This window comes from Impatiens glandulifera, chromosome 1 (assembly GCF_907164915.1).
Source record: "Impatiens glandulifera chromosome 1, dImpGla2.1, whole genome shotgun sequence".
Lineage (NCBI taxonomy): Eukaryota > Viridiplantae > Streptophyta > Magnoliopsida > Ericales > Balsaminaceae > Impatiens > Impatiens glandulifera.
The window spans coordinates 676,370-688,315 of NC_061862.1; the positions used below are offsets into that span (position 1 = coordinate 676,370).

Here is an 11,946-nt window from a genome sequence, read left to right on the forward strand (position 1 = left end):
TGATCAAGAGGAACCGGCTTCAACATCTCAACCAGACCGGCTAGCAAGAAAGTTCTCAATTCCAGCCGGACCATATTAAGAAAAGATCAACCGGAAACTTCGAAATATAAGATGACGCAATATGACGAGATAGATACTTCTTGGGAAAATGCAAGAAGATAAGATCCGGATCAGAAGCACGCCATAAAAACAATGATGATCTGCTTATCCAAGATCCGTAGCAAAATCTGAATCAGACAGCCGGAACGTGCATGCTTGCCATGTGTCCAAAACTGCAAGCCGCTCACGTCATCAATACCTGACCGGTGCATGCATGCTTGCCAAGTGTTAGAAAGGTGAAACGTGCACGCAACATATCTGAACCGGCGTGGCTTCAGAATGGCCAATCCCACGGAGAAAGAAGAAAATGATCGTTAGGACATTATTCACTATAAAAGGAAGACGAAAGGACTTCATTAAATACAGTTCAAAAATCTTAAGAGAGAGAAAAGAAATCTCATGCGCGATCCTAAATAGCAGTTTCAATTGTTGAAAACATTGTTATTGTATTGAATTATTGTATTACATCAGAGTGAAGTAGTGTAACCGGCGAGTAGCGATTAAGGCTCGTCCGACATTGTGTGAGTGTTGTAACATTCAAGTTAGTGGAAATCCATCTCATAACCTGAGAAGAAGGGGTGACGTAGGAGGGTTTGCTCCGAACATCCATAAAAATCTCGTCTTGTGTCTTTTCCTTATTTTTCCTGCTTACCTACTCTAAAACCGAACTATTACTAACCGAAACATAATCCTTAATCAAACCGGTCTATCTATCCTCTCTAACCGATCCCTTACAAACATCATCCAAAGTCTTGTGTGTTGCTTCAAGCTGAAATAGACATTTCTGCCCTTGAACTCGGTTCAAGAGTCTGTGATAGCTTGCGCGGTGTTAAGAAACGGTTTTAATCTCTAACCGGACTATCACCAATCAGAGTGTGTTGTATTGCGTAGTAAGCGGTCAACCCTTCTAAATCGGAACCCCGGTCCTCCAAGGATAATCCCGATCCTAACAATTTTCACATTCACTTTTAATCAAATTATGATCAATTTTTCATATCATTATTAAAAAAATTGTTATAAGTCATACAAAGACTTTATAAACTTTATTTTTCATCTATTTCATAAAATCATTTTGAAGACATTGTCTCTTCAAATTTTTATGAATTAATGTCAAAGAAATGACACGTTTCTTGATTTAAAAACTCTCAAATTTTAAATATCGATTTGAGCACCAACTCATCAAATATAAACAATGCATTTTTTGTTATTTTATTTCTTTTGTAAAGTTGCGCAACTTTATATTTTGTAGAGAATATATTTCTATACCAATCAATTATCTTTTTATTTGTCATTATATACACAATAATTTTTGTGCTATTATCCATAAATATATTTGCCCCATATTTGTGTTGGTATCTTTTTTAAATCAATGATGACTTTTAACTTTACCTAGGAGTTATTATATACCAAAAGACACATAATGTTTTAAATTTTTTTAAAAATTTTCTACTAAAATAAAATAGATATACAATAATCTTTATTCATGTATGTATACAAATAACTAGTTAATAATAATACATGTTATGAGTTAACATGAAACATCATATTATTAGCTAATATGCATGATATATATAAATAATCACTTAGCAACATAATCAAATAAAATATAACTATAAATATATTTCATATCATAATTGAAGCACTTACATTGCCATATTTTGAACAATAATCAACATGAAATGACTATGCATGCTCAAAATAAATTTGGGTAAATTTTTCTCACCAAGACAATTCAACTGAAGGGTGACACTACAAGGAATGTTGAACTGTTAGATGGAAGCATGCTGAAGAGGACAGTTAAAAAGGGAGCTGAAATAACAGTTCTTACTATCAGGGAGGAAGAAATTAGTCCGACAGAATTATATTTCATCATAGCTTCTTTACATGAGAAAGATGTGGAGGACCAACTAAAGAATCTGTTAAAGGAATTTAAATACTTATTTCAGGAGCCGATAACGTTACCTCTAATTAGAAGTTATGCTCATCAGATATGTTTAAAGGAATGAGCGAATGCAGTAAGCTTGAGGCCTTACCGGTATCTAGTTCTACAGAAGGATGAAATAGAAAACATGGTTAAGGAAATGCTCGATGCAAAAATAATCAAGAAGAGTTAATGATCAAACTTGGAGATTATGTATTGACTATAGAAAGTTGAATGAAGAGAACATTAAAGATAAGTTTCACATTCCTTTGATCGAAGAGTTAATGGATGAACTGTATGGTAGCTCTATTTTTTTAAACTTGATTTGCGTTCAAGCTATCATCTAGTACAGATGAATGAAGAGGATATTTGTAAAACAACTTTCAAAATGCATGAATGACATTATGAGTTTGTGGTGATGCCTTTTGGATTAACCAATGCCCCATCGAAATTTCAGAGGATGATAACGAGATTTTTAAACCTCATCTGAGAAAAATTGTGTTAGTATTCTTTGATGACATTCTTATCTATAGTAAAAGCTGGAATGATCATATCAAACATCAAATATTAGTTTTTGGTCAACTTAGACAACATCAGTTGCTACTTAAGTATTTAAAATGTGCTTTCACTTGTCTGGAAATTGATTACTTGGGGCATGTGATATCGCAAAGAGGAGTAGCAGCAGATATGTCAAAAATTATAGTTATGAGGAATGGCTAGAACCGAATAATCTGAAGCAATTAAGAGGTTTCTGGGATTGACAAGCTACTACCAACGGTTTATTAGAGACTATGGGTCAATTGTGGGGCCAATGACAAAACTGTTAAAAAAGGGAAAATTCGAATGGAATAATGCAACTATGGTCTCTTTTGAAAGACTCAAAGAGGTGATGATCAGACCTTTAGTACTTAAACTGCCAAATTTTGAAGATGAATTTGTGATTGAAACAGATGCAAGTATGACAAGAATGGGGGAAGTTTTGACACAACGAGGATATTTGATTATATTCATCAACAAAGGTTTAGGGCCAAAACTACAAGCTCTATCAGCATATGAAAGAGAAATTCTACATGTACTACATGTTATTAAAAAGTGGAGAAGCTACTTACAATTCAAACCATGTGTGATTAAGACAAACCATGAATCACTTAAACATTTTTTAGAGCAGAAGATAAAACATCCAAGCCATGAGAAGTGGCTATACAAGCTGGTGGGGTTTGAATTTTCTGTCCAATACAAGAAGGGTAAAAAAAACCTGGCAGTAGACGCTTCATTCAGAATTTCGTCGAAAGGATCATGTTTTTCTATTTCTGAATTTTCATCGGTCTTAATGAAGAGAATCATACAATCATGGGAGAATGATGAGAGTTTGAAAAAAAATATATACTCATATTGGGAAGAGATGCTTCAGAGGTGGCATGTTTCACTTTCATTAATCAACAATTGAAGAAGGAAGAAAGGATTGTAGTAGGTGATGACCAAGGGTTGAGAAACTATATAATTTTTATAATGCACAACTTAGCGGTGGGTGGACATTCGGGGGTGATGGTCACCTATCAGAAACTTCGACAAGCTTATCATTGGCGAGGATTAGAATAGGATGTCCGAGAATTCATAAGAAATTGTGATGTTTGTCAATAACAAAAATGGGAAACTCAATGTTACAAAGGTTTATTGCAACCTTTGTCTATTCCTAAGTCAATCTGGAGTGACATATCTATGGATTTCATTGTGGGGTTGTCTAAATCTAATGGGTACTCATTAATTTTAGTGGTAGTAGACAAACTTTCGAAGATGGCACATTTATCAGTATTCGGCATCCATATTCAGCAAGTACAATTGCTCAGGTATTTCTTGACAATATTTTTAAGCTCCATGGTATGCCCTTAACTATTGTTAGTGATATGGATAAGATCTTTGTAAGTACATTCTGAAAAGAATTATGTAAGTTACAGGACATTCAACGAGCCATGTCATCGGCATATCATCCATAAACTGATGGTCAAAATGAGGTAATCAACCGGAGTTTGGAAACGTATTTACGTTGTATGGATGACCAAAAGCCTAAGTCGTGGGTAACTTGGCTTCCTTTAGCGGAATGGTGGTACAATACCAACTTTTATTCGACAGCTTTATCATCACCGTATGAGATTGTATATGGACAACCTCCACCAATTCATTATCCTTATTTGGCTGGGGATTCAAAAGTAGAAGCATTTGATCGTAGCCTATCTACTAGGGAAGAAGCCCTTAAGTTGCTGAAATTTCATCTTCAAAGAGCCCAAAACCGCATGAAACAACAAGCTGACAAAAAATGGTTGTACTATGTGTATGAAGTAGGGGATTGGGTGTTTGTTAAATTACAGTCATACCGACAATTGTCAATTCGAGGAAAAATGCAAAAACTTAGTCCAAAATCTGGAAAAAATTGGAAAAGTTGCATATAAGCTGGACAATCTTTCAACAGCACAAATGCACAATATTATACATGTTTCACAACTGAAGAAAAAATTAGGTGCTGTCTTGGCTACTCCTCATATTCCAATATTGTGCACTAATGATGTTTTAAAATCAATGGCTAATCTGGATGAAAGTGGTGTGGAAAGAAGGAATTAGCGTGGGCCAATTCTTGATTAGATGGTCTAATTCCTCTGATGATGATGTAACATGGGAGGAGAAATCTTGGTTGATGGATCGTTTCCCGATTTTGTGTTGTTAGTGGGAAAAACTATTTCTGATTCGTGGTCGAAAAAGATGTGATGGAGAGGTTAATATTACGAAGGGAATTGAGAATTAAGGATGTAAGCCCTAGAATGAGTTGGCGAGTATAATTGTCTGTAGATATTTTTACAAATAAGATGTTTTAATAGCAAGCTTTTTATATTTTAGTAGTTAAATAAAAGGTGGGAAAAGAAGTTTGGTTGGACAACTGTAATTGGTTTTGGCGGGAAAACTTGGAGGGAAAAGAGGTTACAGCAATTGAATGATTTAAGAAGGAAGCAATCTAAGAATGGAAGGCATTCAACCAATATTTCAATATAAGGTTAGTCATAACTCTCTCTCCTCAATTCTTATTCTCCTCTACAATTCTAATCATATCTATCCAATTGCAGGATATGTAATCACAATTCTCTTTTTATCTCTTCTCATCCTATCCAATCTCAAGTTGTTACTAAGGTATTGTCCTGCCCTAGATCTAAAAATTATTGAATCCTAATTCATAGCATATCACAATGTTGGTTTTATATTGATTGTGATATGGTGATTTGCAATTTGGGACGTATAATTATATTCGGTTTGAAATTATAAAAACTTTGTGTATGAAAATACTTCATTTTGGTATATTCTCCTACTTAGTTGGTAATCTTACAAATTATATGATAAGAATATATAATTGTTACGTGGATAGAAACACAAAAATTCTAAAAGATTGAGAACAATCAATTACCAATGTTGGTATTACAATGATTAAGATTTGGCGACATAAAATTTGAATAACTTGTTATTTAGGACATATAATTATATTCAGTTTGAAATTATAAAACTTTGTGTATGAAATACTTCATTTCTGTATATTATTCTACTTGGTTATTTTAATCATACAAATAATATGATAAGATTATATTGTTGTCGCATTGATATAATCACAAATTTTCTAAAACATTGAGAACAATCATTTACTAATATTGGTTTTATAGTGATTGTAATTTGGTAGCTTTTGATTTGAATTACTTGTGACGTATAATTATATTCGGTTTATAATTATAAAAACTATGTGAATCAAAATACTTCATTTCAGCATATTTTTCTACTTAGTCGTTTAGTCTTACAAATTATATTATAAGACTATATTGTTTCTATGTAGATAGAAACAAAAAATTCTAAAAGATTGAGAACGATCACTTCCTAATGTTGGTTTAGAGTGATTGTGATTTGTGATGTATAATTAAATTTGGGTTAAAATTATAAAAATATATGTATGAGAATACTTCATTTTTGCATAATCTCTTACTTAATTTGATTAATCTTACAAATAATATGATAAGACTATATTATTATCGCGTGAATAGAAACAAAAAATTCTAAAATATTGTGAACGATCACTTACTAATTATGGTTTTATAGTGATTTTTATTTGATGATTTGTGATTTGAATGTCTTTTGATTTGGGACGTATAATTATATTCGGTTTGAAATTATAAAACTCTATGTATAAGAATACTTTATTTCTATATATTCTCCTACATTGGTTTAGTTTAAAATAATATGATAAGACTATATTGTTGTCGCGTAATTAGAAACACAAAAATTCTAAAATATTGAGAATGATCACATACTAATGCTGTTTTTATAGTGATAATGATTGCGATTTGGTGACTTTGATTTTATTGATTTGTGATTTTGAAGTATAATTATATTCGGTTTGAAATTATAAAAACTTTGCGTATGAAATTATTGTATTTTTTCGTATTCTCCTACTTAGTTGATTTAGTCTTACAAATAATATGATAAAAATATATTGTTGTTGCATAGATAGAAACACAAAATTCTTAAATATTGAGAACTGCCACTTACTAATGTTGGTTTTATCGTGATTTTGATTTGAGTGGATTGTGATTTTGGTGGCTTTTGATTTGAATGAATTGTTATTTTGACGTATAATTATATCATATTAAAATTATAAAAGTTTTGTGTTTGAAAATACTGCATGTATGCATATTCCCTTAATTAGTTGGTTTAGTCTTAAAAATAATATATGATAAATATATATTGTTGTTCGCGTGAATAGAACACGCAAGTTTTACAAAATAAGAATGATATCACTTGCAAATATTTGTTTTATAGCTATTTTGATTTGGTGATCTGTGATTTGGTGACATGTGATTTGATGACTTGTGATTTTGACATATAATTATATTCGATTTGAAATTATAAAAATTATGTGTATTAGAATAATTCATTTATGCATATTCTCCTACGCAGTTGATTAATCTTACAAATAATATGATAATTGTATTGTTGTCGGCGTGAATAGAAACACAAAAGTTAAAAATATTGAGAACGATGATAGAGGAGACCAACAAGAAGATGGAAAACATATGGGAACAAAAAGAAAACACTTTTGGTCAAGAAGAAATCAGGGTTAGAAACAAATGTTAAATAATACAGGAAACAAGAAAGTATGAAACAGTGGACACCGAAAAGAAAACAAAAGGAAATTGGAGGATGGGTTTCAATGAGAGGGCAAACCTCAAAGACTGAGAAACCAGATTTTAAGGATATTGATGCAAGTTAAGAATGGAAAAATGTTTCTCAACAAAGAAATGGCTCAACAAATCATTGTTCAGTTAAACTTGCACCACCTCCAAGATTGGAACCTTCTAAAGAAATATGAGTATGACGTATTGTTAGCTGGATGGTCAACACAATGAAATAGTTGACAAAATACACCAAGAAAAAATTTTATACTCTAAAGAAGAACCCAAATTGGCAGGTTGATCAAGTCTGGTAGAAAAATTCAGAGACAAACCAGGCCAAATCTTAGTATAGGAAAGTGAAAGTAAAAAATTCCAGAAAAAGGACACATTTTATGGGTGCGTTTAAAACAAATGTGACGTGAAAGAAAAATGTGTTTGGTCATGGAAACAGGTGATAGTGGATAACTATATCGGGAAATAACCCGTCACTTTCAAAGCCTCCAAGGAAGAACTCATGAAGCGATGGGGAAAAGTAGGTATGATGAAGGTCACTTCTAACCATCACAGCATATATTTCCTGAAATTCAATCAAGATGTCAATCTTGAGAAAATTCTAGAGTTGGGACATACGCACGTGGGAAAGAATGTGTGAAGCTCAAAAAATGAAATAGAGGTACGAGCTATGACAGTATTTTAAAAGAATCAGTGCAAATCTGATTCAAGATGCGAAATATCCCTACCCACATGTACAATGCGGAAGCCTTAAGGCATTTCGCTAGCCTTCTCGAAAACCTACAATACATGGACAAAATCATTGAGGAAAACAAAAATCTCACATACACTAGGATAAGCGTTAAAGTTCAACCTAGGTGCATTCTCTCCGATGCAATTACAGCGGTGGATCAAAAGTGCAATGCTACAAAGATGGACATATATACTATGAATGACGACCATATAGATGCGTGAACTGCAATACCATTAAATATTTTATAGTGAGATGCATTAAATCAATGAAAAACTAGAAATCAAACAAGGAACAACAAATGCATAATGGAGAAGTCAAGCAATAAAATGTTATTAATACAAATGAAACAGTGGTAGAAAAAACCAGCAGCAAAAGAAAGTAATGCCAAAGGAAAAGTAGTTCAAAACTCAGTGAAGGAACAAAAGGAAATCAAAGACAAAAAGAGGGAAACAATAAATTAAAGGAAATGTGGAAGACAAGCAGAAGTACCAAAGGAAGCAACAGATTTAGAGAAAGGTAACCCGGAATTAGAGCAGATCCCAAAAGGGAAACAAAGAAACCGTAGCTCTTACTCTAAAACAAAAGGCTAAAAACTAAAGGATGGGTGGGAAGTCAAATGAAATCAATCTTGATCGACAACAACAGCTCTTACTATTTCTTGGATGAAGGAACCAACAAATAAATGGGTTGCAGATTGGAAGAGTATCATTCTATTCAGTTAGTCATGTCTAATGGAAAGTTAAGAGTATCATTCTATTCAGTTAGTCATGTCCAATGGAAAGTTAATTAGTGTTTGGTGACCTAAATTTATGAAGTAGATGAAGTTAGTAACAATAAAGACATTAGACAAATAGACTCCATTGTTGGAAGAGTATTTAAAAAATTCAACGCAATTTTTGCAGAAAACAAAGGACTTTCTCCTGATGAGAAATTGATCACAGTTCACCACCTAATAAGGCAGAAGACAAGATAGAGAAACTGATTACAAAAGAGGGTTTTCTAAAGAAGCTCTGCAGCCTTTTCAATATCTGAAGTTGGTGGTGGAGACCGAGGTTAGTTACGCGGGATTGGAGCTGTAATATCTCAATTGAGGAGACCAGAAAGAAATACTAGCAATTTTCATGACTTATATGGTATTTTATATTACAACAATGAATCATACCAATAAGGCAGACACTCTAACAAAGGTTGGGAAAAACGAAACATATGCTTTGAGTGAAATCTAACTGCTAAAATAGTTATAAAATCATTAGGAAGATTTGTATATCAAACAAATTCAAGAAGAAATACCTGAAAAAAAGAATAATTAGAAAGATTTTTCTTATAATTAGGTATACCGAGACTTGATGGATACAATAGTAGGTAACATACCAAGAGGTAAAAGCTAAATTCTACTATCCATGAAAAAAAGCTGAAAATTATAAGATGATTTAAGCCATACGATACATACAAAATTCAATTCTTAGGGTCAAACAATACGCACATTTATCGAAAATGATGGCCTACACAAACTCTCAATTTTTTGCAGAACTAAAAATATTAGTGGAGAAAGACTCCAAAAATCCGGTAAGCATGTCGCTGCTGTCACTTAGAGCCGAACCAGCGAACATGAATCCGAGATGGGGCTCTCAATATCCCCCATTTCTGATGCGAAATTTATCAAGAACTAATCAAAGACTCTAATAAACAATTCTGACCTGATCATATGGAAGGCTCCGGTAACAAAACAAACCACTCAGAAAGCTGGATCAGATACCAAATCAAGGCGTATGTCCAAAACAAGGCACTGAGATTCAAACAGATTCAAAAGCTTCAATTTCATCAGAATCAAAAGCTTCAAAAGGAGTAACAAAATATAAGGAAATCAAAAAATGGTCAATTTCAGATATCCAAGGAAGGATAATAGCTGCATTATCTCTCAAGCCCGGCGAAGGCGAAAGATGTTAGGCGGCCACTGCGAATGTTTTGAGAAACAAGCCTTTAGATATATATCATCATTGACACGTTATTAAACAGAATTGTGGAAGAACAAAGACAGAAATTGAAGAGCTCAAAGCGAGAGAGAGGACCGAGGCGCCTCGGTCAGAGTTGAATGATATTTTTTATGAACACCGAAAGAAGGAATATATATAGAATAGTGAGACGTTTTTAGGGTTTCAGGATCAGCGGTCGTTGAAGGAGGCTAGCTTTTTTCCGCTCGCCCCCGCTTCTTCTGTTTCGGTTTCTTTCATTCATGGAAAGCAACAATTTTCATTTTTTTTATTTTTTTATTTTACAGAGATAAGGTATCTAAGATAAAAAGTTTTTTCACTCTCCCCTCTTATTTTATTCCCGTTTTTTTACCCCTATTTCTTCCATTCCTACAAGATGTCACTTCTCAAAAGTTGATTGTAATGTTCTCAAAACTGGATTGTTATTTCTTTATCTTACATAGATAAGGTATCTAAGAGAAATGTTTCTTCACTCCCCGCACCCCGCTTCTTCCGTGTTCCCGCTTCTTCACCCCTACTTCTTTCCATTTCTGTCAAGTAACAATTTGTTAGAAATCTTGTCTTAAAAAATAACAGAAAAATATATATACATACAATGTTACAAATAAATAAAAATAAAATAAGATATACGAAGAACAATATCACCGTATTTGATGGTTGATTCGAGGCATGTGTTAAACACATTTCCCTTAAAACAGTTCCACCGTCTCCCCGTGTGCTAGAGCTTGTCACAGATGGCTGTCTCCCAGGGTACAACGAATCTAGTAGTGATTCAGCACCGGAATCATTACACAACGAGCTTGATAAAGTACCTGAACTATCACCGGGTTTCAACGGAAAATATCGAGCAAAGAACTCGAAGAACACTCACAAAACAAGAAGAAGGCTTTTGGAATTTTAGAGTGAGAAAGATGAAGGATCAAGTATGTGTAAAATGAATAATGAATGGGTATATATTGCTGAGAATTAAACCTGTAAATAAAATCATCCAAACGTTTATTAGCAATAAATATTGCTCATTCATTTGTTAATTAATTCATAACTAATTAACATCAGTCTATATACGTTGATTTGCAAAAATGAAATGTTAGACATTCAATGTTAATGCTAGCTAATTGAAGAGTCCATACGTTAGCCAATAAGCCAATTAAAGCTAAATGTTTATCCTAACATTATTCTTTAATGTTCTAATTAGACATAAAATATTAATTAAACAATTAATATTTAATTATAATTTGGATTAAGTTCACCGTTAATTCACGTTTGAATTTGTGTGAATTTTATTTGATTTTATTTATTTACAATCTTATTTCCATTCATTAATGGAATTAGCTTAATTCCAACAATCCCCCACATTAATGGAAATTGAAAGATTAACCCGGTGAAAGGTTCAATAGTTGAATTCTACATAGGATAGGTAGGTGTAACCCTTTGAACCTTCCCTTGTGAAAGCATATAACTTTACTAGCTGATTAGTAGACTCGATGTCCTTGAACTATTCTACCTTTTGTGTTAACGATTACACACTTTCACATAGAATTCTCCCTAATACATGTCAAGCTCTCATGGTTGTGTCCATTTTGGCCATGGAACACGCGCCTGGTTCTGTGAGAGGGTCTAGAATTGAGTCGTGCAATTCTTTCGAAGCGGCCCCACTTCTCCCTCACATAGGTGATCTCTTTGCTCACAAAGAATCATTAAAAGCGATATATACTTATCCTCGTCAAAATATTATTGTTTCGTTATAGGATTAATCCTCAACAATAACTTTCCAAGTCAGTACAATTAGGTTGTCCCATTGAACCTAGTTCTTGGGATCTTCAGTCTGCATAGGTTGGGTTTTCCTTCATACCAACTTATAGTAGGCTAATGTCTCAAAAGACTTCAAACTATCTCTCTATTCAATAATCTGATTAGTGGATCCACAATGTTATCTTTGACTTACATAGTCAAATTTGATAACTCCATTAGAGAGTATAATCTAATGACATT

General features: G+C 33.1%; 1 non-coding gene across 1 annotated transcript; it reads right to left on the bottom strand.

Annotated features, from left to right (window-relative positions):
* Positions 1 to 9,840: 9,840 nt before the first annotated feature.
* On the bottom strand, positions 9,841 to 9,966 carry LOC124922853. The gene has a single exon (XR_007097905.1). It is a non-coding gene; the product is annotated as a small nucleolar RNA SNORD14 (small nucleolar RNA).
* Positions 9,967 to 11,946: the final 1,980 nt, after the last annotated feature.